Here is a 25,022-nt window from a genome sequence, read left to right on the forward strand (position 1 = left end):
GAATCTGTTAAAGGTCTACCCGCATGACAGACTGCCGCCAGTCACTTCACCGAATATCAATAAGAGCAGCTAACAATTACCCAGTTCATATTATGATTGTAGCAGCTATAAATTGTTGATATTTTAATATAGTATTGCTCTTGTTATAAGATATCTTCAATCAAACATAGGCTCAGAAAGTGTTCAGCATTTTTTTATTCAACAAATTCGGTTTAACAGCATAGCTGTATTCCATAAGAATGAATAGGTTTGAAAAAATACCAACAAATATCATCGATCCTGCATTTCAAAACGCAGAGTCTTCCTTAGGCCTCTTCTGGCATTGCAAATTTTGGTGGCGAGCTTCCTTATCACCCAGCCGTCCATAGTAGGCCAACTGTTAGCCTTGCAGACAGATCTCAAAGATTCTACAAAAAAAGAAAGGATATATGAACCTAAATGGACATCTGAATAGGCATTGTTAAATTCCTTATTGTAGAATACATACCAGATTAATGTTAAAATGTCAATTTACAAATGCATCACTACATTTAAATGCATTTGTACACAAAGGATGAAACGGGCTTAAAGATAGATTTGAACTGAAAATGAATTATGGTTTTCTGTGGCTGCATTCAGAATTTTATGGTCTTTAGTGTAGCTATATTGATTTATATCAGTTAGAAATAGAAGGCATGAGTGAAAATGGGGAAATAGTCTTTCAAACCCTTTGCTAATTAACTACCTCCCCTTTTGCCCATACCATTCTTACACCCCGATACATATCTACCAACAACGCGCACATATCTTGTACCCACACTCGCACTCCCATCTGCACAACCTCTGCCACCCACCCGGCTACTCGATAACTTCCTCTATGCAGTTGAAGGGGCCAAAAAGTATTAAAAAAACCAAGAAAAAAAAACATGTTAAAAGAAATACAAATTTGAGATACTCTTCTTAAAAAAGGTAGCATATTTGCATTGGAGTAACAGACTACTTCCTCCCAAGAGTTCACTCTTGTTTTATTTATCCATCCTACTTTCTTTGCAAATGATATATGGCATTTATAACGCGTCTATACACAAGTGTTCGAAATGCGACGAGGCAGGGGAGGGGGAACAGAGGGAAGACAGACAACGATCTTACTAGGCCAGGTGTCATTCAGATCGCACAAGTGCATGGGAAGGGGAAAAGTGCGAGGGAAAGGGAGAGGGGAAAAGTGCAGTACATGGGAGAGGGGGAAAAAGTGCAGTACATGGGATAATAGAATAAATAAGAAAAATAAAGGCGGGATGATGGCAAGTGCAGGGTAAGAGCAGACATAAGTGCTGGTGGGGGACTGTAGGGATACAGAATACAGTTCCCAGGTGCGGGGGTTGCCAGTGCAGGTGTGTAAATGGCGGGGCCTAGGCCCAAGGTCACAAAGGGTGGCCAGGTAGCCAGTGCAGTTTCAGCCAGGAATTCAGCAGGGGATGGGGGGGGAGGTTTTGAGGTGCTTCCGGAACTGGAGATGGTTCTCCTCAAGTTTCAGGGAAGCAGGAAGGCTGTTTCAGAAGGAGGCCCCTGCCGAGGAGAGAGATCTACCACCAACTCGTTGCTTGGAGAAGCGACAGACCCTGAGGGAGTTGGAGGCGGATGATCGAAGAGCTCGAGAAGGAAGATTTTTGGGAAGAGAAAGTTGAAGGTATTGCGGCCCCAGGCCCAAGAAGGCCTTGTGGACAATGCAGAGGGTGTTCAACTTAATCCTTGCAGCCACCTCGAGCCAGTGCAGAGATTTCAGTCCTGGAGAGATATGATCCCTGGGCTTGAGGCCAAGGACAAGTCTCGCAGTCCTTCTGGATAAATTGCAGAGGGCGGAGAGTAGAGGCAGGCAGATGTGACTCTCAACCTGTTTGACGGATACCTGCAGCAGGTGCATTAACCCACTACACCATGAAAGGAACCCTAAACTGCGGAAAGGAAAAGACGTCTAGCTGTTTGTGAGCCATTTTTCTTGTTTGGCTCATTTATCTCATACAGAATCACAGCTGCTGATACAGTGGCAGGGCTTTTAACGGGATGAGTTTGGGGGCTGCGTCGCCCCTGAAGTTCCCTTCAGGTCAAGCCGAGCACTATGTCAAGAATTGATGTGGTGTTCACGGGCGCCGCATGAGGTTGCTTGCTCCACTCTGGAACAAAGCCCTGACTCGGCTAATGCGTATTATTGGCCAGCAGACTCCATGATTTGACAGACACGGTGAATAGCTCAGTTGCTTGAGCACCTGTGAAAAGAGATTTACGTTCAAACAACTGGCTTGAGCTCCGTTTTAGGATTTCCTTATTCTGAGGTTGATGGTGTGAATGTTATTGAGTTTAGAGACGCCCTCAGCGACACCAATCACTTAAGCGCCGAGAAGCAGGCTAGTTTCTGGTTTGCAAATGTATACACTGGCATGACACGAACATGTGTGTGTTTGTTCAAAAGGGAAGTAACCACGTCCCCCATCTCTGAAACTCCCACCCCTTGCCCCTGGGTGCGTTATTCCTGTCCCCTGGGGGAGGGGGCGCATAGTAGGTATGCTTGCCCTGGTGGAGAATTAAAATAGAAAGCGCTCTCACCACCCAGTAGCAGCTTCATGGCTCCTCTCCCTCCTCGGTGGGTGGTCCAGTCCTTCTGTAACACAGGAGGGGCTGTGGGAGGGAAGGAAAAACAGGTCAAGTGGGCGCACATATCAGCAGAACCAGCTTCGCCCCCTCCAATTCAACCTCACGCCATTATTTTGATCGGCTTTACCTGTTTTGTACATCACAAGGCAAACCTGAGCAAACATGCATAGCGCACAGACGGTCTTTTCGAAACAAGGCACTAGTTCCAATGTTGGCAGAAAAAGGATCTGAAAGTGATTTGACAAGGATCACACCGAGTTGAAGTGGAGAAGCTAGGACTAGACTCGGTCTGCTTGGTCCAGAGCCAGCACGCTGGCAGACTGGCCACTGCACCACTTGCCGCCCGCAAAATACACACCCTGATAGAGGCATCTTGCCAGGTTGAACACATCCTACAGAATGCTGTGTTATTGTGGGCACGAGGATGAGTATCTCGGCAGGGGGCACTGAGTCTGGTGGTCAGGAGGGCATGATAATGAGAAGTCTCCCTGGTTTGGAGCCGTCCCTGGACCATGCAGGCAGGCACCTTGCCCCTGACTGCAGGGGCACTTAAGAGCCGCAGCCTGAGAGGGGCAGCTGTCCACGTGCTCTTTAACATTTGAAGAGTTTAACAGTAGCCATCCCCGCTGTCCAGGCTGACACAAATGAAATGCAGCCTTTGAATTTCAGAAGCACCGCATCTGTCCTAGTATACCCGCGCTGCTGGCTAGCACTGGGGCTTCTGCACAGCCCAGAAAACCCCCTCACCAGGCGTGCACCCACCTTGTGTTTTGTATTTTACCTTTACTAAGCGCAAAATAGGTGCTGTGTATGTACTGAGTAAAGTACGCTGAACCGTGACATCTGTCCGTTTTTAAGGTGATCGAGCCTCGGAAAAAGCACTTCTGCCGATAATATCGAAAACATAACCCTACCAAAAAAATCTGGATTGAAAGTGGATTGCTACTGGATTTCCCCAAACATTTAAATCCTCTTTAAATCCTCTTTAACTCCAGAAACTCCCATTGTACTTGCTCCCCCCTCAAGACACTGCTCATGTCTTCTTCACAATGGGCTATGTCCTGGGGCACGTGAGCACCGGGGGACTGTAATAATGGTGGTGGTGGTGGTGCGCTACACAAATCAACTCATCATAAACATTCCTATATGATTCTTAACAAATACCCCTTGCATTATTGAAATACACCTTGAGAAGCTACGAGAGATTCAGATGGCCGGCATAGTATCAACTAGTGACTCACAACAACTTACCACCCGATAATACAATTGTTACAGAGTAATCCTTTTTCATAATCGCATCTTTTCCGTCGTGGTCCAGTTCTACAGTATCAAAAAAGGCACGAATCATTGCCACGCAAGTCGTCAGTAATAAACTGCAAATCCTCTCTTCCCAAGCACTGAATGGTATCGGTGGTCTGAAAGACACCCAAATGTTAAATACCCAATGCAAGGCACAAAATAGTTTTCTAAATTTGAAAACAGATATTTAATTTCAACTATTCGCTGATATAAACTTTATGAAAAATAGCAACTAGTAATGCATGCTATTTGAGCAAGGGGGGAACAAAAACAACAATCTTACTAGGCCCAGTGACATTGAGAACGCGCAAGTGCATGGGAGAGGGAAAGGGGAAAAGTGCATTGAGGGGGCGAGAAGTGTGGAGCAGAGTAGAAACAGATACATTATGCAACAAACAGTGGCAGTGCAGCCAGCAAGTGGCAAGTGCTGGGTTAAGGCAAGTGCTGGGTTAGGGGAGCAGACAGGTTATGCCTGATAAGTGCATGAAGAAAAAGAGGGGGGGGCAACTGTATGGTACCCCAGTGCAAGGGGTGGCCCGCAGGCAGTTTTGGGTGGGTGACAGGTACCAGGACTTGTCTAGAGACCTCATCAGGTGTGACGGGGGAGAGGGAGGAGAGCTTAACCCACTGAGCTATCTTACCGGCTGTAGCAAAATTAGTAATTATATGTCTGAATGTTCTCAAAGTGAGAAAGCAAATTGCACTCTGTAGTGGATACCATTCAACTGATAACTGATTAAACAGCTAAACAGCAGGCCATGTCATCTACAGGTGTGGTGCAAAGCTGGCCACATGTCAAGCCTGCGTGGAGCTACTTTTCAGGCTTCAGTGGTTGGCAAAATAGGGAAAGCAGTGCACTCACATGACATCCCGTAATCTGGGCACTCGTTACCTCATACATGCAAACATCCTGAACCCTTTAGTGCTGCCTGTTACTTTGCAATCCAATCACTCAACTGGTATTACATGAAGATAAAACGGGATTAAAAGATTTAAAAAACACATAGCTGGTGAAATATGCAAAATAATGATGATATGATGCATCTGAGTCAAGTTACACGAAGACGTGTACAGAATCACTCTGGCAGATAGCCATCTCACACACAGTAATGATAGTTTAAAAAAAAATGGTACACTCAAGATGGAATGTCGTGTGATGAGACAGATGGCAGAAAAAATAGTATGCATACAACTTACGAAAAGTTAAATGAGACAGCAGGCATCACTCACAGGGTAAGCTACCAGGAGAGGTAGAGCAATACAGAAGAGACAGGAAGACGGAGAGTAGAAGAGATAGCAGGAGCCACCAGGAGAGACGGGGCAAGACAGCACAGGGAGACAGCGCAGAAGCAACAGCAGGTATCAGAGAGAGAGCAGAAGAGACAGCAGGCCATAGAGGGATAGATACTGAGGGAGAGAGGGGCTGCACGAGAAACCTTGTAGAGACAGCAGAAAGAGAAAGAAGGAGAAAGAGAGAGAGACCGACAATTGCCAGAAAGAGAGCCAGCAGGGAGACAGCTGGAGGCAGAGAGAGCTAATATGGGAGAAAAGAGAGAGTGTGAGATACACAACCGGAAGAAAAAGCAAGAGGCCGGTGTGTCTGAAGAAGCAGTAACTCACCCTAGCTGCTGACAGTGACACCCGGAGCAAGGTGATCCTCATGAGAAGAGAGGCTGCAGCGGCGTGCCAGAGGGAGCAAGATGGACAGGCAGCAGGGCAATATACAGAAACAGATCAGAGAGACAGGCGAGAGGGAGCGCAGGATACACGGCAAGGCTAGCAGGAGGTAGGCTCGAGGCACTCCAGAAGCAGGGACAGAGTGCACATTTCATTAAATTGACTTTGTATAACCACCCAAATTGAACAGGACAAATGGCATTTGCCTTTCATAAAATCAACACACACAAAAAACCAAGACAGGATATTTTCTTCTAATAGTGTTTTTGAAAACATTAAAAGGTGTGCATGTTTTAAACTCCAAGAACCAATATAAATGTTATCTCTAGGACTTGGACTTACAGTACCGAAATGGGACATTTCATCTTTAGTTGTTTATATCAGGTTATATAGTGCAGTGCTGAAGTGTCCAGCCTACAAACCTGGCAACTGCGGTTGACAGGCACTCAAACTGAACAATTAGGCGGGGAGTGAGCTGTATTAGAACAAAGGGTTTGTGCCAATTGTGTTGCCTTGCAAGAATCAATCTCACCTCTAAGGGGGACCTTGCTTTTGTTGCCAAACAATTAAAATGAATAAACCGAAATTTGGTTTTAGTTCAATCCAGGGAAGGATTAATGATATGGAGGTACAAAATAAAGTGCCAGCAAATTGCACATGTATTGTTGATCTCGGCAAAAGATATAAGCCTGTCGTACAACTGCCAAAATGTCTAGTCAGCAGGTCAATCACTCATCTCTTACAGTTTCTAACGAGGTGCCCACGGGAAAATATACCAAGCAGGGGTGGATAGTGGCACTGGTGTTGCAGTAGTTGTTTCAAGGGTACATGAACCAGACATCTAGAGAGCATGTATTCAAACAAAACAAGCCCCCACCAAAATAATTGGATTATCAATAAATTCCTTATTGAGAAGAACTGTTTAAATGACCTATTTGCCCAAACTTAATTCGTGAACTAGGGAGGAGGCTAACTCGCTTAAAAATACATGTGTGCTTTGGTGGAGACACAGGAAAGGGTGCTTATCATTTATTTGGTCGGATATCGTTGATGTAAAAAGATTACCTGATGTAACCAATCATAACTGAGACATCATAAACATAATTTTGTCCCGTGATTATCTAGCAGAAGGGTTGCTTGCTATAGAGTTCAGAACTGCCACCATTAGGTTCGGCAATACAGCACGAGCGTTTGAATGTGTTGCGGGCAGCTGACACAATTACCTTCTGCGAATTCCAGGACGCTTTGTTTGCTGTGATTTCCAGTTTTGCTTTTTACATCTGGAGATGGGTATAGCATGTAAAAAGCAAAACAGAAATCCACAAGCAACTCTTCAGCTCCATGCACGCTTCGTTACCTACCCGCCCCAGGAAAGCCCAGCCATTCCACGGCGCCTGCCGGGAGCTAGAGCACACAAAGGGTACCTTTGAGCTGGCACGTCTCTCCCTTCTTCGGCTTTCTTCTTCCATTAACCTACAGGTTCCTGACCTGGACTCTAACGAAATCTGCAACTCTGGCCCTACACACTGCAGCGAATACTCTGGATTTTCTGGTCTCGGACCTCTAATTTAGACCCGAGTTCCCTGCCTTCTCTCCTCTTCCCGCTGCCTTCAAAACAACAAATGAGCTCCAAAAGATACACAGTGCTCAGAATGCTTTATAACACCCATTATTCAACTTCTAGCCGTAACCCGCTAGACGTATTGAAACGTGCTAAAAACTAGCAAAAACAGCTAGAAAATGTACTTTCCTCGCGTTTTGGTAAATGCTAATTCTGTTGCGTTTCCTGTTTGTACAGTGTACGTGCGTTTGTTCTGTCGAACCTGATGTTTTTAACCACTCGTCTCCCATACAACGGGGATCAAAATGTACTTTGTTTACAGGCTGAAGGTATACTGCTGAAATCTTCAATGCATTATCAGCTTTCCTTGCTGTTCTGGAACGTGTATTTGCCATCTGTTAATCCAGTCACCATGTGTGCCTTCTAGTTTACAGGCTTCACTCCCCTGATGATCCCGTTCTCTCCAAAGTAGGCTAATCCAGTTGCTCCTCCTCAGAGGCGTTCTTCTTTTCTTTTACTCTTCCCTGCAGTTTCGCGTTGCAAGTGCTCGCTTCCCAGCTCTGGTTTGGACGCGTGTTCGCTGCCTTCTCTCCACTTCCCGAGGCCTTCAAAACAACAAATGAGCTCAATAAGATACAGTGCTCAGAATGCTTTATAACACCTATTATTCAACTTATAGCCGTAACCCGCTAGACGTATTGAAGCGTGCTAAAAACTAGCAAAACCAGCGAGAAAATGTACTTTCCTCGCGTTTTGGTAAATGCTAATTCTGTTTCGTTTCCTGTTTGTAGTGTCCGTGCGTTAGTTCAGTTGAACCTGATGTTTTTAACCACTCGTCTCCCATACAAGGGGGATCAAAATGTACTTTGTTTACATGCTGAAGGTATACTGCTGAAATCTTCAATGCATTATCAGCTTTCTTTACTGTTCTGGAACGTGTATTTGCCATCTGTTAATCCAGTCGTCCCTTCTAGTTTACAAGCTGCACTTTATGAGCTCATTTGTTGATTTGAAGGCAGCCGGAAGAGGAGAGAAGGCAGGGAAAACGCGTCTAAATCAGAGCTGGGAAGCGAGCACTTCACGCGAGACTACAGTGAACTGGAAAAGAAAGGAAGAACGCCTCTGAGGAGGAACAGCGTCTAAATCAGAGAGCTGGGAAGCGAGTACTTGCAACGCGAAACTGCAGGGAACAGGAAAAGAAAGAACGCCTCTGAGGAGGAGCAACTGGATAGCCTACTTTGGAGAGAACGGGATCTCCAGGGGAGTGCAGCTTGTAAACTAGAAGGCACACATGGTGACTGGATTAAAAGGCCAGCTCATAAATCAAGCTAGCCTCGTGTGCGGAGAGACACGTGCAATAGCTATGAAATAAACGAGCCTAGAAAGGTGCTCAACACCCCGATCCTTACCTTAAGGCTTGTGATGTTCAAGCGCCGGCCCACGCTCGATTCCTCATCATTCGCCATTGCTGCAATTGTTGCCAGGCCGGAAGTCGGAATGGAAAAACAAGCCGCATGTCCTTCCGAAAAAAGCCCAAAACAAACTAACTCCCATCCAAAAAAGCAGAAAAAGAAAGCACCAGAAACGCTTTGGATGGGTTTCAAAAGTAAGCAACATAGCACAATTTTTCATAAACATATAGAAAACATAGACATACCATATTACAATAAAAAATGACTTAATAAAATGCATTTTATTTTTCTGACACTTGGTATAATCATATCATTTCACCATTCACCAAAATAGCTTGCGCTTTTGCGGTCCGTTGGTGTCTTGCCTTGTGTTGTGCCACATTGTTTGTTTGTTTGTTTGTTTATTATTTGTAATGCGCGAACGTACCCGAGGGTATCAGGGCGCAACATTTTCAGGAATATGCGAAGCTTAGTTACAATAGTCATAGAATGTACAGAAAGGCACACCAAAGTTAAATACAAGTCAACAAAGATTTACATAAATGAAATATACATATAGGCCAGTATGCACGTGGTTACAGTCTGTGCGGGTTGCATGAGTATCTTAGACAGCTTACGTTTTCAACCAAGAAACTACCTTAGATCGGAAATTCTGGTAGGGTAGGTCTACTCTGAGATTTGGTGGCAATGAGTTCCACAGTTTGGCTGCTTTCACTGGGAAGCTATTGCCCCCTATGGTGGCTCGTTTGAAGTTGGGGACTGTGAGGCAGTCTTTATAGGCAGTTCTGGTGGGTCTCAGGGAAGGTTGTCTGTGGAATCTATTTATAAGGTAAGTAGGGGCAGCATTATTTAAGGATTTGTGGGTGAGTGATGCAGTTTTTAAGAGAATTTTGTCGTTGATGGATAGCCAGTTGTTCTGTTCGCTGAGTCCTGAGATGTGCTCTCTTCTGGAGATGCCCAAGGCCGCTCTGTGGGCATTATTCTGGAGAGTTTGTAGTTTGCTAGTGGTAGCCTTTGATGATCCGAGATAAAGGGCATTGCAATAGTCAAGGCGGGATAGAATAAGGGCTCTAGCGAGGGTAAGGCAGTTAGTGTCAGACAGAAATGGTTTCGCTGTGCGGATTAATTTACATGTATATGCCGTGGAAGAGGCCAAGGAGCTCACCTGTCTTCTGAAGGAGAAGTTAGAGTCCAGGTAAAAGCCCAGAGTTTTGACCTCATGTCCAACCTTAATGTTGTTCCCATCGATCATGAAAGAGTTATAGGTAGGGCCAAGTTTCTTTAGACTGGATGTGGTGCCTAGAATGATGAGTTCAGTTTTATCATCATTCAGGCATAGTCCATGTAGGGCCATCCATGCCTGGATGATGATGTACACCCTATTTAGCAAGGCCAAATCCTTTCCATAATCTCCAGAAAGCGGAAGGAGGATCTGGGTATCATCTGCGTAGTTAGTGTAGGTGATACCGAGATGATCCAGATCATCGAAAAGGGGCTTGGTAAATATGTTGTATAAGGTGGGGGAGACACAGGAACCTTGTGGGACACCACAAGTGATGGGTATGGGGTCTGCCGCCGCTGTAGGTGAGAAGACCCTCATGGTTCTATCATTAAGAAAAGAGGTAATCCAGGTGATAGCCTCGGCCGAGAAGTGAGCTGAGGTGTGGAGGTGTGTGCATAGGACAGAGTGATCAACCAAATCGAAGGCTGCAGACAGGTCGAGGAGGAGAAGTAGGGCGGCTTGGCCGTTGTCTCTGAGCGTATCGATCTGAGCCTTCAAGTCAATGAGGGCAGTTTCAGTTCCATGTTGAGGGCGGAACCCTGATTGTCTGGAACCCAGTAGACGGTGTTCTTCCAAGTGCTTCTGAATTTGTACATAAGCAACCTTGTCCAGGATTTTTAGTAGGAAGGGAACAGTCGTTATGGGTCTATAGTTTGTAGGCGCGGCTGGGTCGAGTGTGGGTTTTTTTAATAGTGGAAGTACCCAGGATTGTTTCAGGTTAGTGGGGATAGAGCCAGAGGTGAAGGAGGCATTAATCAGTTTTGTGATGAAGGGAGAGAGGTCACGGGCAGCATCTTTAATGAGCTGTGCTGGGCATGGGTCTCCCTGACAGTTGGACGGTTTCAGAGACAGGATGATTTTTTCTACTTCGAGAATCGTGACTTTGGAGAAGTTAAAGCGAGGGAGATCTGTGTGTGTGGGCGTGTCTGGTGTTTTGGAGGGAAGAGAGCCGTTGAGGGACACTTTTTTGCAGGCTATTTTGCTTTGGAGGGTCGCAATTTTGTTGGCTAGGGCACTTTGAATTTCAGAGCACCAGTTTTTATCTTTAGTGCAAGTGTCGAGAGGTACTATAGGGGTTTCAACTTCTTTAAGGATGGAGAAGAGTTCCTTCATGTTTGATTTTGCTTGGGATATGCGAGAGTCAAAGGAGGTTCGTTTAGCCAGGTAGATTTCTTTTTTGTAGAGTGTGGCTACATTGCCTAACAACGTGCAACTATTTCATCCAATATAGTGTAAGTAAACGGAAATATGATATTAATGTGAGACAATTATCTATATAATGCCTATAAAAAAGCCAAAAACTCTTGTCTTTGTCAATACGCGTTTTAACAGGACTTCAGCGCAAACATGCAAGCTTCTTATAAATCAAGTGGCTGAAGGCACACTTGGCTAAGACATTTTTGTTAAACCAGATTAGCTTTTACAACTCTGATTAAGGCATTACATCTCAGAAGACTGTTTAGAAATTGCACTGGCAGGCGTTTACAGTGTGAAGTTTGATGCTATTGCTTGATAGAGCCGTCACAAAGAAATCCCTGGAGGATGTAATGCAGGATATATATATATGCAGGCTTTAGATTCGAGTACAAATGGACAGAGAGGGGCAATTAGAGAGGTCAAGAGGACGAAGATGAAGTGGGAGATCGGAAGAGTAATAAGGGTTTTGATGGTCAAAAGAGGTAGGGTCTGGGAGTAAGTTAGCAGTTAGAGCGTTAGTATGTGCTCGCAGATGCGCCCTGGGTGCTCACAGAGGCAGTGCCATTACATGCAGATCAGGACGTGTGCCCACAGATAATGATAATGATGTGTTATTTATACGTGTTTCCGGTCAGAAGGAAAAAACAAGCTGCATCTCTTTCTGAAACAAGCCCCTGACTCCCATCAAAATAATCCAAAAAAAGCAAGCACACATAAACGGTGTGGGTGCGTCTCAAAAGAGACAATATCATAAACATAGAGAACACACACACACACACTATGTTACAATAAAAAGAAGGAATTGTAGCTTTTCAGTGGGGATTTAATGTTTCAGCTCCCTCTGGCTGACCTTCTATTGTATTGTATTGTTTATTTATATAGCGCCTATACACCGGGAAGTGCTCAAGGAGGGTGGGAACATGGTGAAAAAACAAAAGTCGCTCAGTGCCCTTGAAATTCTGAGACAAGTAAGTGTGTAATATACATTTAACAGTTCAGACACAGCAAATAGGCCTGACGGCGATTCTGCAGTTTTACCAGTGCAATTAAGGGGAGAAGAAAAAAACTTGCTTTGTTATGAGCAGCACAGTTAAATGAAATCCTCTTTATTAACCAGCTGCATGCCTCCATCAAACAATGACTAAAAGTAGGTGACCTTATTATCACAAAGGTGATCCCGGCGAGCATGCTTAAGGCAATCGGACCTGGCAAATAACAAGAAGATTAAGATTTATCAATTTGGCATAAAAGAAACCCACTTTTCAAGTTTTGAAATCAAAAAACGACTATTTTTCAGAAAAAAAGAAAGGAATCTCTCCTGAGGAACCACGGCTAAAAGCTGTGGTGAAACACGTGTTGGCTGAATAAAAGTGTTTTCATGTAAACTTAGATGACTGGAATGTATGAAAATAATACATGAAAAATAAAACCATTCATGATTTAAATAACTAAGAGTCTAAAGTATCACATCTGGTGCAGGAGTCGCACAAATCACAAGTGACAACATATGAGGAAAAATATCACAAAGGTTATGTTTGTCAGCTTGCTTTATCATGTGATTTGCATACTTTTTGAGTCATCTCCATCAAAACCCAACCATGTCCACAAACTGCAGATGGGTAGATATGTGGTTAAGTACTTCAATTGCAAGACTGGACTCCAGTCCTGATTTCGCCACTTGCCTAAAACGTTTTATCATGGGAAAATCATTTAGATCTTGCTGTTTCTAGGCTGACAAAATTTGAGGTACCTGGGAGTGAATTATTTTGTAGGGAACACAATTCTAAAAAGGCCTCAATCATGGTATTGCTCAAATGTTTCCTTGCCTCCCATATGGTCCTGATATCTCCCTTTCCAGTGCAGGGAACCACACAAGTGAAAATTCTGGGTTCAGACTACTCTCCTCCTGGGCTTCACCAGTGGCTCTCCTGATATACCACACTTGGCATTTAACACAAGCAAATCGATCACCCAGACCCACCACACAACCTCATGGGCCGGGAGGATAGCTCAGAGGCAAAATTCTCTATATACATATATTATGCCACCACCACCAATCTCACCACAGCAGCTCACTTAGGCAACCCAAACACCCTACCTCACCACAGCAGCTGCCCCATTGCCCCAAGTAGCTACCCCAGTAAAATCAGATTTGCCTAACCTCCAGGACCTCCAGGTGCCCCCTCCCCCCTCCCATCCTCTGGTTTTTCAAGCACTTCTTGAGGTCTCAAATGTAGGCAGGTTTCAAATGTAGGCAGGTCTGCAGTAACTCACCGACCCGTACTTCCCAACATCACCTTGCATTGCTCTGAACGACCCACACCACCCACCTTGCCAACAGCAACTCCACCACCCAAGCCATATGCCTCTCAACCTTTCAGAGCCCCAAGGCAGGTGAAAGCAGATGATTTTGTTTTGGACGGGTGAGAGTCCATTGAATTATATGACAGGGACAGGTGAGAGGCTTGGTCACAAGCTTTACCCCTGCCACATTGGGGATTTTGAGGGTGCTGGGTGCCTGGTTCTGACTGGGATGGTAAAGGATTCTTACCCAGGAGGTGCATGGTATGTCAAGGCCTGTGGCTTCCATTTTTGCCCAACATAGTCTCAAGCTTTACCCTTGCCACATTGGGGATTTTGAGGGTGCTGGAGGCCTGCTTTTGACTGGGATGGCAAAGGACTCTCACCCAGGGGGTGCATGCTATGTGTAGGCCTGTGGCTTCCAATTGTCGCCCAACATAGTCAAATAGGTGTGCTTAGCAAAGCATTTGAAAATCATTCAGCACAAGGGCAACTAAGCAAAAGCTGACTGACAATCAGTATTAGTCCGCAAATCATCCTACAAACTCTGATGCTCTTAAGAAATCAGTTAGCCATCCCCAAATCATCAAGAACAAACATGTTTCATGGCGATGCTCTTGGAGTATCAGTAGGCCATCCCAGGATCATCCCCAAATCAACAGGGACAAACAAGGTGATGCTCTTGAAGTAATCGGCAGGTCATCCCAGAATCATCCCCAAATCATCAGGGGCAAACAAGGTGATGCTCTTGAAGTAATCGGCAAGTCATCCCAGAATCATCCCCAAATCATCAGAGGCAAACAAGGTGATGCTTTTGAAGTAATCGGCAAGTCATCCTAAAATCATCAGGAACAAAGTTTTCTAAAATACGGATGATCTTGGCATCATCAGCAAGTCATCCTAAGCTCATCTCCAAATCATCACCCACCATTTGGAGACATTTGCTGATGACTTTAACAGCCTGATGACTTCTGATGATGTGGGAATGACTTCTAATGTAGTTCGATGATCATCGGATGACTCCAGGATTATCTCTAAAGTCATCCTTTTAGACCTGGGGAGCCTCTAGTTGCAAGACTTGTTGCTTATACAGTTTGTTTGGATTTTTTGCACAATCAATATGGGCTGGTTAAAGCCCAAACTGTACTTTGGGAGCAAGAGAAAATGTGTGTGACTAGTGCTGCCAGAAGGCACCATGGAAAGATGGAAGCACTTGACAAAAATGCGACCATCCCAGATTAGTAGGTAGGAAACGGGCTGTCGGCCATGACATTAACGTCACCAAACAGAAGCGCCGGAAGTCCCAGATCGTGTGTCCCTGGAAGCGGGCCAGAGCTTCCTCCAAGCTGGGCCTCTCCACTGGGTGTGACAGCTGGCCCCTGCAGATGTTTACAAGCGCTGCCCGTATCAGAGGAGCGGCCAGTTCCCACTCTCAAAACTACTGGACAGGACGATCTGATCTCTTCTCTGCTGTTTCCGCCAGATGAGGTTCAGCGAGGGTCGGCTGGGAAGCGAGCCCAGTGGCCTTCTCCCGGCAAGCCGAAGCCAGTGCGACAATGGGAACCCGTGGGTCTGGGCCCGCAATTCCTTTTACCACACAGCGGTAAAGCCAAACGGGGTCCTGGGTTTCACGCTCCTGATGGGACGGATTTGCAGACGCAGGTGCTCAGAGTGGCAATGTGCAAGATGGCCCATGCTCGGTGCAGGTAGAGGGCGATGCCAAACGCATGGCCAGAATTGTATATAGTGGCATATCCCAGGCTTCTGGACACTAGCCATTTTGGCAGATAATGAAACCAAGGCACAGCAAGATAAAAGTGTATTGCTCAAGATCACACTGTTTGGCCAAGTGGGGAAGCCTGTATTAGAATGGGGCAGCCTGTATTAGAATGGGGCAGCCTGTATTCGAATGGGGCAGCCTGTATTCGAATGGGGCAGCCTGTATTCGAATGGGGCAGCCTGTATTCGAATGGGGCAGCCTGTATTCGAATGGGGCAGCCTGTATTCGAATGGGGCAGCCTGTATTCGAATGGGGCAGCCTGTATTCGAACGGGGCAGCCTGTATTAGAATCTAGGGCCACTGGCTGAGCATAGATGCCTGATGTTGAAGGCCGCATCTCCTTGGGAGAGGGCCAAAGCTCAGACTAATGCAAGATTCCAGCCTTCACCCGTAGGAGGCAGACCAGCGACAGTATTTAGGGGTCACCATAGGTCGCAACGGCGACCCCTGAAGTCTCCCTTGATACCCATGTGGTCTTCCTTCCCCTAATAAAAAATAAAGTTTTTTTTATTTTTCATTGAGATTCCTTGGCAGCGGCCAGCATCATGTGGCTTTGTTTCTGGAGTGGTTAGTTTTCTGGTAGCTATAGCCGGTAAGATAGGTCAGTGGGTAGAGCGCTCGCTGCTGCATGTGTGTGTGATCTGCATGTTGCAGGTTCGACACGCAGCAAGGTAAACTCAGCCGTTCTTCCTGCTGCGGTTGATAAGCGAGTACCAACACAGGTTGGGTGATATTGTATGTATATTTGTTCTATACACATTCAGAGTTTACTCGTAAGTGCTATATTAACCACTCATTATGGTTTGGCCATGGACAGTGATACCGTAACCATATTTTTCATAGTGTACTTGGACACAATGCTATGTAATGCCACTAACTGTTTTGTCAATGGGTGAAAGGTCGTGTTCCCTCGCTCCCCGTGATGGCACTTTTGGGTGGGGTCAGATGACATCACTTCCTGTGATGTCACCAGAGGTGAAGGGTTGTGTGATGTCACTTCCGCTACCCCTGGCATTATGACATTCCTGAGGCGACATGTCTCAGAGGCAGTTTGATGTAACCCCCCACTGTATGGTCATGTGACCGATTGCCTTGCTACCCTCTTTAAAGCTCAACCCTGCCAAGACTGGGATTATCTCCTTCTCCTTATCCGTTGCTCTCAAACCCATTCCATCAGCAGCTCCTTCCTCCCTGCCTGCATTATTCATGATATGTCGACTCAGAACTTTGGGAGTTTTAATTCTCCTTTATCGCCTCTCCCCACCACCACATCTCAAAATCTGCAATATCAAAACCCTTCCTCAGTGTCCACTCTATCCAGTCATTGGCTGAATCGCTAGTCCTCTGTCGGCTGCAAAGCTGCAACGCCCTCCTCCCTCCCGGGCTTCGCGATCCACCATTCACACAGTGTCCACCCTTTCAAGATAAATCTACAACTTCTGCTCCAAGCCAGAAATTATAACCCTTAATTATAGTATTTGTACCGTTTTTTTTATAACGTACTTAATAACGAAGAGGTTTCTGTGCGGACCCTGGATTCGAACCTGTTGCTCTGCGTTGTCTTGCTTCCAAGACTAGAGCGTTGCCACTGAGCTATTCTGCCCGGTAAAACCTTTGTGCAGTCCTGCCATTGGACCATCTGCGGGGGCTACACGAGCTGGTATAGCCTGCAGATTCGTGTAGCCCCCAGTGGTTCCATGTGATAATTAGACCTGCAAAAAGTCGCTAGGTAGGTGTTATCCTGACCCCTAAACTACTTTCCCCACATATTGTAGGAGCGGTATAATTATATATTACAAATTCCAATCCTAGACTATTTGGGGAAAGTGTATGATCTCATTGGGGGTGCATTTTGTTTGGAAGTGCCATTTCCCAGGTGACTTTATTACTGGACACCCCTTCAGCTTGTCCAGCACACTGTGTTCCAAGTCTACATGCGGCAATGTGGAGCGTACCCACAGCAAATACTCCCCACTTCCCAAGTGGATTCATGTGCTGGCCACAGGCCTGTTCATACCCATGTCAATTTAAATACTAAGTGTGTTATAAGAGCCTTGTGAACCCCAACCTCATGCCATATAAGGTGTTATGGGGCTATTAACCTTTGTTAAGCGCTCTGGCCTTGACTTCAGGGCCCGTAACGACAGGTACAGCCCTAGGTCTGGATATGAAAAAGCTTAATTAGTAGCCGCGTGGGGTGGTGGAGGGGGTGGCAGCCTCTCAGCCAATGAGGAGGCTCGGAATGGGGGATAACCAGTGGTAATCCCCCTGCTCCTTGCCGCCTCACGGCCAGAGGCCGCCATCTTCCCCCGCTGGGGAACGAGTTAAGTGTGGTCCTCCCTCTCTCCCCTCTCTCCTCCGCCATCCACAGAATGCTCTCCTCGCCCCCCACCCACTTTCTTTTCAGTCCCTTTCTAGAGCGGACACGCTGTGAACACTTCTGTCTCCAGCGCATCCGCTCGCGATCTGCGACAGGCTGTCATGGAAAGGAAGAAGGGATTACTACGTGTAGTCCCTTCTCTCCTTTTCATGGCGGCCATTTTTTTGTTCACTTTTTTCAATGGGTGCCAGGGAAAGGGAAAATGGACTTAGTTTTTCTCTTCCCCCGGCTGCCATTGTTTTTAACATTTTTGTTTCTGTTGGGAACAGAAACAAAAACGCTTTTAGTACCCGGTTATACGGGTCGGGGTACTAATAGCAATACCCCCCGAGCAGGGGGAGGGCATTACCACTTCAGTTAATGCCCCAGGTCCTTTGTTGAATATGGGCCCCGGGGCATTAGCTGAAGTGGTAATGCCCCCCTGCTCGGGACTTATTGCTTAACTAGAACATTGGAGTGCTGGCAGTTCATTGAAGACAATGCAGAGCAAGGGGGCAGCAATACCTGTTATTTGTCTTCTGTCCCAACATTCCAGTGTTTCTCCTTTGTCATTCCTTGTTTTAATCAAAACATTCTACCCTCATTCGGTGTAATGTTCTAAAAGCAGTAACTTGGGCATAGGGCTGTTACCTTACCACCTGGCAATACCTTTGAAATCATGTATTATTATTTAATTACTCATTCTAACAGACACAACTGTTTGACCACTTTCTGACATCTCTTGTTTTGTAATGGGTATGGGACACACCCACACCCACACCCTAACCCACACCCCTTTTCCGTTCCTGCTTTACTTTCTGCCATCTTCGGTTTCCCTTTGTCCATTTCCCCTCTTTTCTGCTGATGTTTACCAAGCGCTGTTTAATGAGGGACATCAAACTAAATTCATAGCAAAGCTGTCTTCATTCTAACTTAACTTTCCATCCTCACCTCTGCCTAAAACAGAGGTCTGCAACCTACGACTTTCCAGAAGTTTTGGATTATGACGTCCATGATCAATAGGTTGCCTGCTGGCTAGGGCTGAAGGCAGTTCTGGCCCAAAATATCCGGTGGATCAAAGGTTGCAGACGCCTGGGGTAAGGCATATCAGACTGGATTGCCCAGTGCATCAGAGGGGTTTATTGGAGTTCCTCGTTCCAGAACTCTAATGTATCCATTGCCTGGCCCAGTGACCTGGCGCAGTCCATCTCCCTCTACAGCCCTGGCACTCCACTTCAATCTTCTCTAGAATCTGTAGGCGGCTGCCTGAGCCGGATCTTTGCCTCGTATGGGGAGGACTTGTGGCGCGCGGCTGCGCCTGCCACTCGCCGCATCACAGCTCGTGGCTGAGGGGCGAGGTGAGCCAATGCTGGGGAGGAGTGAAGAGGCAGCGCTAGGACATCCGGTGTGAGGTAGCACAGTAGATCCAGGGTTAGAGAGGGGGAAGATAGAAATGGCCTTCAGCCTTCATGTGGGCATGTAGTGTCGGAGAAGAGCCATGGTGGCGGCAGGGGAGGAAAAGAGCACCCAGGCTTTGTCGGCAAACATGAGCCCGCCAAGAGACACACATTGAGACAAACAAAGGAGAGCTAGAACAAGCTGATGCACCTACAAGAATTTTAAGACTGGACAGATTTATCGAGCGTTTTATGGGCAACACATTGCTCGCGGTTGTCCGGGGTGACTCGGCTAGGCGACGCCTCCAGTGATGAGAACCGTACACTAGACCACTCTGGGAAATGGACGTCTCCTGCCAGTCTGCTTTGTGTTGACAACAGCGCTTTCAGGAACTCCCAGTTCTTGCAGAACTGACGCCGCTTCTTGGGATTATGGTACAACGTTAATTGATCGACATTTTTTGGATAGGGTTTTTTGCCAAATTGTTTCTCTTGGAAAAAAACATCGAAAAACATAGGGAGATGTGGGGAAGGGTATCTAAGGGGTGAGGGGTCGGGAATGTTACATTAATGGGGGAACGAGAGGTTTGGGGGTGGAACTCCCTAAAAAGAAAACTATTTTTGATGTTTTATTTCGAGAGAAATATTCGCCAAAAAAAATAATCAAAGAAATGACTTCATAAATGAACATAGAACTGGGATTATTTCCCAACATGTCTTTAGACCTGTTGGTGTTTTGCACAGAGCGGTGTCCAGACGCTGCTTCCTCCCCGACAGGTTGCGAGACTTCCTTCTAGTAGAGCGCATCACCTACACCGGTATGAAACTGGAACGGCTTGCCTGCAAGAGACCACACAGCTACCACCAGAGACAGGCAAATGTTTGGGAGAAACCACTAGAGATGGGAGAAACCACTGCTGGTCTTTAGTGTATTACTGCAAGTCCCGCTCTACCTCCTCCATCTTTGCACGGACTCCTTAAGGCCTGGGGAGGACAACGTTTTAAAGCAACCAGTAACCTCATCGGACATTGGGTTCTCTGAAGTCTCCCTTCTCCCCCCCCCCCCCCCAGACCCCCATTTCCATAGGAGTGTGGATTGGGATTGGTCAGCCCGCCCTACTTCCCAGTGTTAAAAAAAGAAATAAAAAAAAGAATTGATTGCAGTGTCATACATAGCTGTCATGTTAGTGGGGTACAAGGGTGTTTGCCCCGAAACCCCCCACACTTTTGAAGCTCACCATTTAGTCCCACTTATTTGGCAGGGGCCCCCTTTCGTTTGGATGTCATTTCCCCCACAATATTTTCAGCAACGTTACTCCACTGGTCATCCTGTGAGTTTTGAGCAAGTGCAGTGTAAAAACCGGTCCCAAATTTGCCCGGGTACGACAGCACGCCCAATGGGATAAGGTGAGTTTGCAAAGGAAGGGACACATGTTTAACTTTACAGCAAAGTGGCATCAACTTTTAATAGGAGTCTATGGTGCTGGTTTCCAATTACTTTGTTCACCTACAGTTAGAGGATAAGGAGGAGAGCAACAGGTTTCCCAGAGGAAACACCCACTGTGCACACAAGTTCCCCGGCACCAACACTCGTACAGAAAATTTCCCCATGGCACTCACCCAGCATTGCATTCATTAATGCACCGGCCGCTTAGGATATACCTTCTATCTTCACAAACACACGCACACACTTGAAGGGCGAGATGCAACAAACCCATCTGCAGCAGGGTGGGAAGGGCACCAGGAAATCACCAAGGGTACAGACGCGTTTGCACCAACATAAACCATGCTCCCTCACTTGAGGTTCACCCTCTTTGCATGTTTTCCTTGTGTCCCTTGGGTGAGTGAGCAGCGCATAGTGCAAATGTTGGTGCAAAGGTGCCTGCCCCCTCTGCGTTGTCATGGGGGTCCTCTACGCCCTGCTGCGATTGTGCTTATAAAGGATGCATGGGTGTGTGTGTGTGGTGTTGTATATTGTGTTTGAGTGATGATGCTGGCGAGTGCACTTGCACATTAACAGATACACACATTTGAGTCACATCAGTGAAGAATTATTTGATACACTGTGTGTTACTACACCCCTGGCAAAGCCAATCAAATGCCAGCAAAAACTGCCAGTTTCAAACATTGTCCAAGGTGATTTATTGTGATGATGGTATTTATTGAGTGTAGACTTAGCTTTGGGGAGCCTGGGGTGCTTTACAGTTCATTTGTGGCGTGGGGAGGCGTAGAATAAGGTTAAGGAGAAGTGAAACAAGGGCGTGGGGATCTAACAACCGGGGAGGGGGGGCAATAGTCAGCAATGGAATTACAAGTAATGGGGGGTGGGGGGGAAACAGTGGGGATCAGATCGCACAATCTCGGTGAAGGTGGGAAGTGAATGGTGTAAGGACATATGAGTAAGGCCCGAGGTGCTAGGGAGGAGGGTCTTGAGCTCCTTCCTGAACTGTAGAAGCGAGGGGGTGTTGATAGGGAGGTGGTTCCAGAGTCTTGGGGGGCATAGACAGAGAAAGCCGGCCTTCTGTTTTTTTTTCTTCCTGCATCGGTGGACTTCAAGTCTGCACATGTCCTTCTGGTGGACCACAGTCCTCTGGAGATGCTGAGTTTCTCAGCGAGGTAGTTTGGGGACTTCAGAGTGACAGCATTGTTGATGATGCAGCAGGATTTGAAGACGATACGGGCTAGCAGCGGAAGTCAGTGCAGTTCAATGCGGGTCGGTGATTTGGTCGATCCCGCAGCGCCCTTTGAGTCCTGCTCCTTGCGGGACACCACCGGAGATTGGTGATCTTGAGGAATCCGTTTGTACAAACTGGTGGCAATTAGCAAGGTAGGATTTGAACCAGCTGAGGATGATCTCGCTGATCCCCATGCAGAGATGTAGATTGACGGTGAGTGTCTGGTGGTCTGCTGTGTTAAATGCTGCTGAGAGGTCAAGGAGAACCAGGAGGCCAGGATGGCTATCATCAAGCATTTTAAGGGAATCGTCGATCACCTGATGGTAGCCATTTCTGCGCTGCTTCTGGTTCTCAAGCCAGATTGGTAGGACTGAAGGAGGTTGTTGGCTTGAATGTGTTTGGAGGATGTATGTGGCTACTGCTTTCTCAAGAATCGTACCTAGGAAAGGAAGATCAGTGCTGAGGCAGTAGTTTCTGAGGTCTTCGGGGTTCGGTGTTGATTTCTTGAGAAGCGGGAGGATTTGTCTAGTCTTGAGGGTCGAGGGGAAGGTACCTTGAGTTAGGGAGCAGTTAATGATTGTCCAATAAGGGAGGAGTGCTTCAGTCGGCAGTGTCTTGAGTACGGAGGCAGAGAGGATGTCCGCATAGGATGTGGCCTTGAGGGATGCTAGAATGGCAGAGATGTCTTCCATAGTGAGTGTCTTGAAAGTTGTGCAGGTGGTTCTGGTTTTGCGAGATGGGATGTGTAGTGTGCTGTCAGTCGTAGCTTGGTGGCTCATGCTGATCTAATTGAAGAGTTGATGGTGGTAGATTTGTCGATGGATGGGTCGGGCAGCGAGTCGATGCAGTGCTTGATGACTTTCAAGAGGGCTCTGCTTTCTTTGTTGGCCTTGGCTATTTCTATTTCTGTGCATTTCTAGAACACCAAAGCCCATGGGCATCCAGGCGCTACACTGTACAAAACAAAATGGAGAAAAAAACATGATGAAAAAAGAAACAGTGGAAGGGGGGGGCTATGTAGGCAAATAGTCTGGCTTTCAGACATTTCCTAAAGATAAAACGGTTATTTTGTTTTCACAGATGCTCTCGGAGCTCATTCCAGGCCTGTGCGATCAGAGTAGGAAAAGGCAGCACATTCCGCCGAGTTCTCTTGAAACTGTGGACGATAAAACGATGTGTGACAGAGGGCCTAACGTTTCTAATTGACTCATAAAATTCTAGTTTCTCCTTCAGCTAGCACGGTGCGGTTCCGAACAGACACTTAAGGCCTAGCGTCAGTATCTTAAACTGCACTCTGGGTACCACAAGGAGCCAGTGAAGCTCCCTGGGACGTAGATACCGGGTCTCTGTGTGTAATATTCTACACAGTACGTACGGCATGATTTTGAAGCTTATTCAGGCATTCCTTGGTTACGCCACCAAGCAGTGAGTTGCAATAATCAAGCCGAGGTAGGATGATGGCTTGGACCAACTTCTCACGGTTTGTCTGTGTGACCAAAGGACCGATCTGTCTCGGGACTCTTAAATAGTAGTTGGAGTTATTGACTACATAATTAACGTGAGCATCCGCATTAAGCGATGCCTCCATGAAAATGCCAAGGGTGTTGATTGTGCTGGTCACGGGGATACAACCTCCGTCAATGTAGAAACTCTTATATTCCCGACTCAGGCCATCACAGGCATGTTTGGACCCGTACACCATGAGTTTGGTTTTAGTTTTGGTAATAGTTGGCCTTGGCAATGGTGATCAGGCGTCTCCATGTCGCATGGAGTTCCTTGAGCAGGACGAGGTCGGATGGCTGCAGGATTTTGGCCAAGTCTTCTCTTGTTCTCTGATGGTTCGTTTGATAATTACGCCAGGCTTTTGTGCTGTGCCAGGATATACAATACTTATCATATTTCTATGCTAATAAATCAAAATAGCAAGAGCATAAAATAGAATCTGAACTCCTAGCATATGCCAGCATGCCGCCATTGCATGCCAGATCATATCCGAGTGTTGCTAAAATAATACTGGCTGTTGTAAATGTGGACGTTCTCGTATTCTAAGGGTGCTGCTAATATAAGGATGCGCAATTTGCAGTACACTACATGGGGTCCCACTCACAAATGCCAGGGCGCCCTCAAATGGCCCAAAGTTCAGCTCAATGTGTAGCAATTTTAACTGTGCCTTTACAGTTTAACATTGCCCCGATTAAAAACATTTGACTTCACACCATTGCCATAAAAAAATACTATACCAGATTTGCATTGTCAGCAAGTTTCACATGCTACCCATGCCTGCACCATGCCAGTTTCTCTGTCCCCGGAGAAATGGTCCATGCCAGATTCACGTGACTTGCAAACTGTCAGAAATCATTGCTATGATATGACTGTGTCTGTGTCACACGACCCTCAATAAATTGTTCCATGCCGATTTCACATGGACTGTAGAAAACGGTCCTGCACATTTCACAATGCCAGGCCAGGGTTACTTTTCCCCAGTTATGAGCATTGCTGTGCCATGTCACTGGCATCAGAAAAATACAATGCCAATGTTGCAGTGCCCCCAGGAACCTGGCATGCCCCAGTCTTTTCCCCAGCTAAGCATAGTCCTGTCTCTTTCTTGTATATGATTACTCATACTAGTTACTGTGGCATTAACCGCCGAGCCATTACCGCTTATGGTAATGCCCCCGGAGCCTGAAGTTACAGGCCCGAGCGTAGCAAGGGCCTTAACAGTGGCCCCGGCAGCATTACCGTAAGGTGGTAATGGCCCGCCGGCGAGGTGGTTATTGCCATTAGTATTCCGGGGTCTGCAGGCTCTGGATACTAGTTTTCGACGAGTTTGCAGTCCCGGAACCCTAATGGCTAACGAAACCTTTTCAAGCGGCATTTCTTTTGGCGTTTGGAAAGGTTTTGTGGCAGTACACGTTGGTTCTAGGAACACTAGAATGCGTGTACTGCTTCATTAGTACGGAGCAACAGGGCGCCATTTTGGGTCAACTTGCTCCGTACTAATGAATGGGATAAAAATAAAAAGGCCACCTTGGAAAAGGGAGAAGGGGCTACGTGTGGTCCCTTCTCCCTTTCTAAGGTTGCCTTGAGAAAAAGTGTACCCAGCATGCGAACAACGTTCGTGCGTCCACCGGATTACACTGTGGTATGGCTTGGAAACGAGCCAATCCACGTTTAGTGCTTCCCGTGGACGCGGCGTGCCGAGTACTAATGTTTCGTATTACACATCTGATGATACAAGTCATCTGTACCGGTGTTTTAGTACCGGCTCAAAACAAGAGTACAGCTCCCCGAATGCACTGATTTGTTTAATGCACGCCCCTATAAGGGTCGATATTGGAACATGACAATGGACGTTTTCTTCGCGAAATCGATCCTCCTTCATCTGTACTGTTTTTAGAGCCCTTTCGCTGCAACGAACGGCAGGCGGGGACCCGGGATCCACGGCCCATGTTGA

At 46.6% G+C, this 25,022-nt stretch overlaps 1 protein-coding gene and 1 long non-coding RNA gene across 3 annotated transcripts in view; one reads left to right on the forward strand and one right to left on the reverse strand.

The window, feature by feature from the left end:
- CRIP2 (cysteine rich protein 2) overlaps positions 1–25,022 on the forward strand; it is a 384,169-nt gene that overhangs the window by 266,384 nt on the left and 92,763 nt on the right. The gene's annotated exons all lie outside the window — the stretch shown is intronic.
- Positions 178–8,866, reverse strand: LOC138527500 (uncharacterized). 2 transcript variants are annotated; one of them, XR_011283941.1, is made up of 5 exons: positions 8,575–8,866; positions 5,548–5,600; positions 3,880–4,043; positions 2,581–2,652; positions 178–407 (listed from the first exon to the last, which is right to left on the reverse strand). It is a non-coding gene; the product is annotated as an uncharacterized lncRNA (long non-coding RNA). The 2 variants fall into 2 exon arrangements; XR_011283942.1 differs by lacking the exon at positions 5,548–5,600 and having other exon boundaries at positions 8,575–8,836.

The sequence above is a fragment of the Ambystoma mexicanum genome, chromosome 14, assembly GCF_040938575.1.
Source record: "Ambystoma mexicanum isolate Mex_15411 chromosome 14, UKY_AmexF1_1, whole genome shotgun sequence".
Classification (NCBI taxonomy): domain Eukaryota; kingdom Metazoa; phylum Chordata; class Amphibia; order Caudata; family Ambystomatidae; genus Ambystoma; species Ambystoma mexicanum.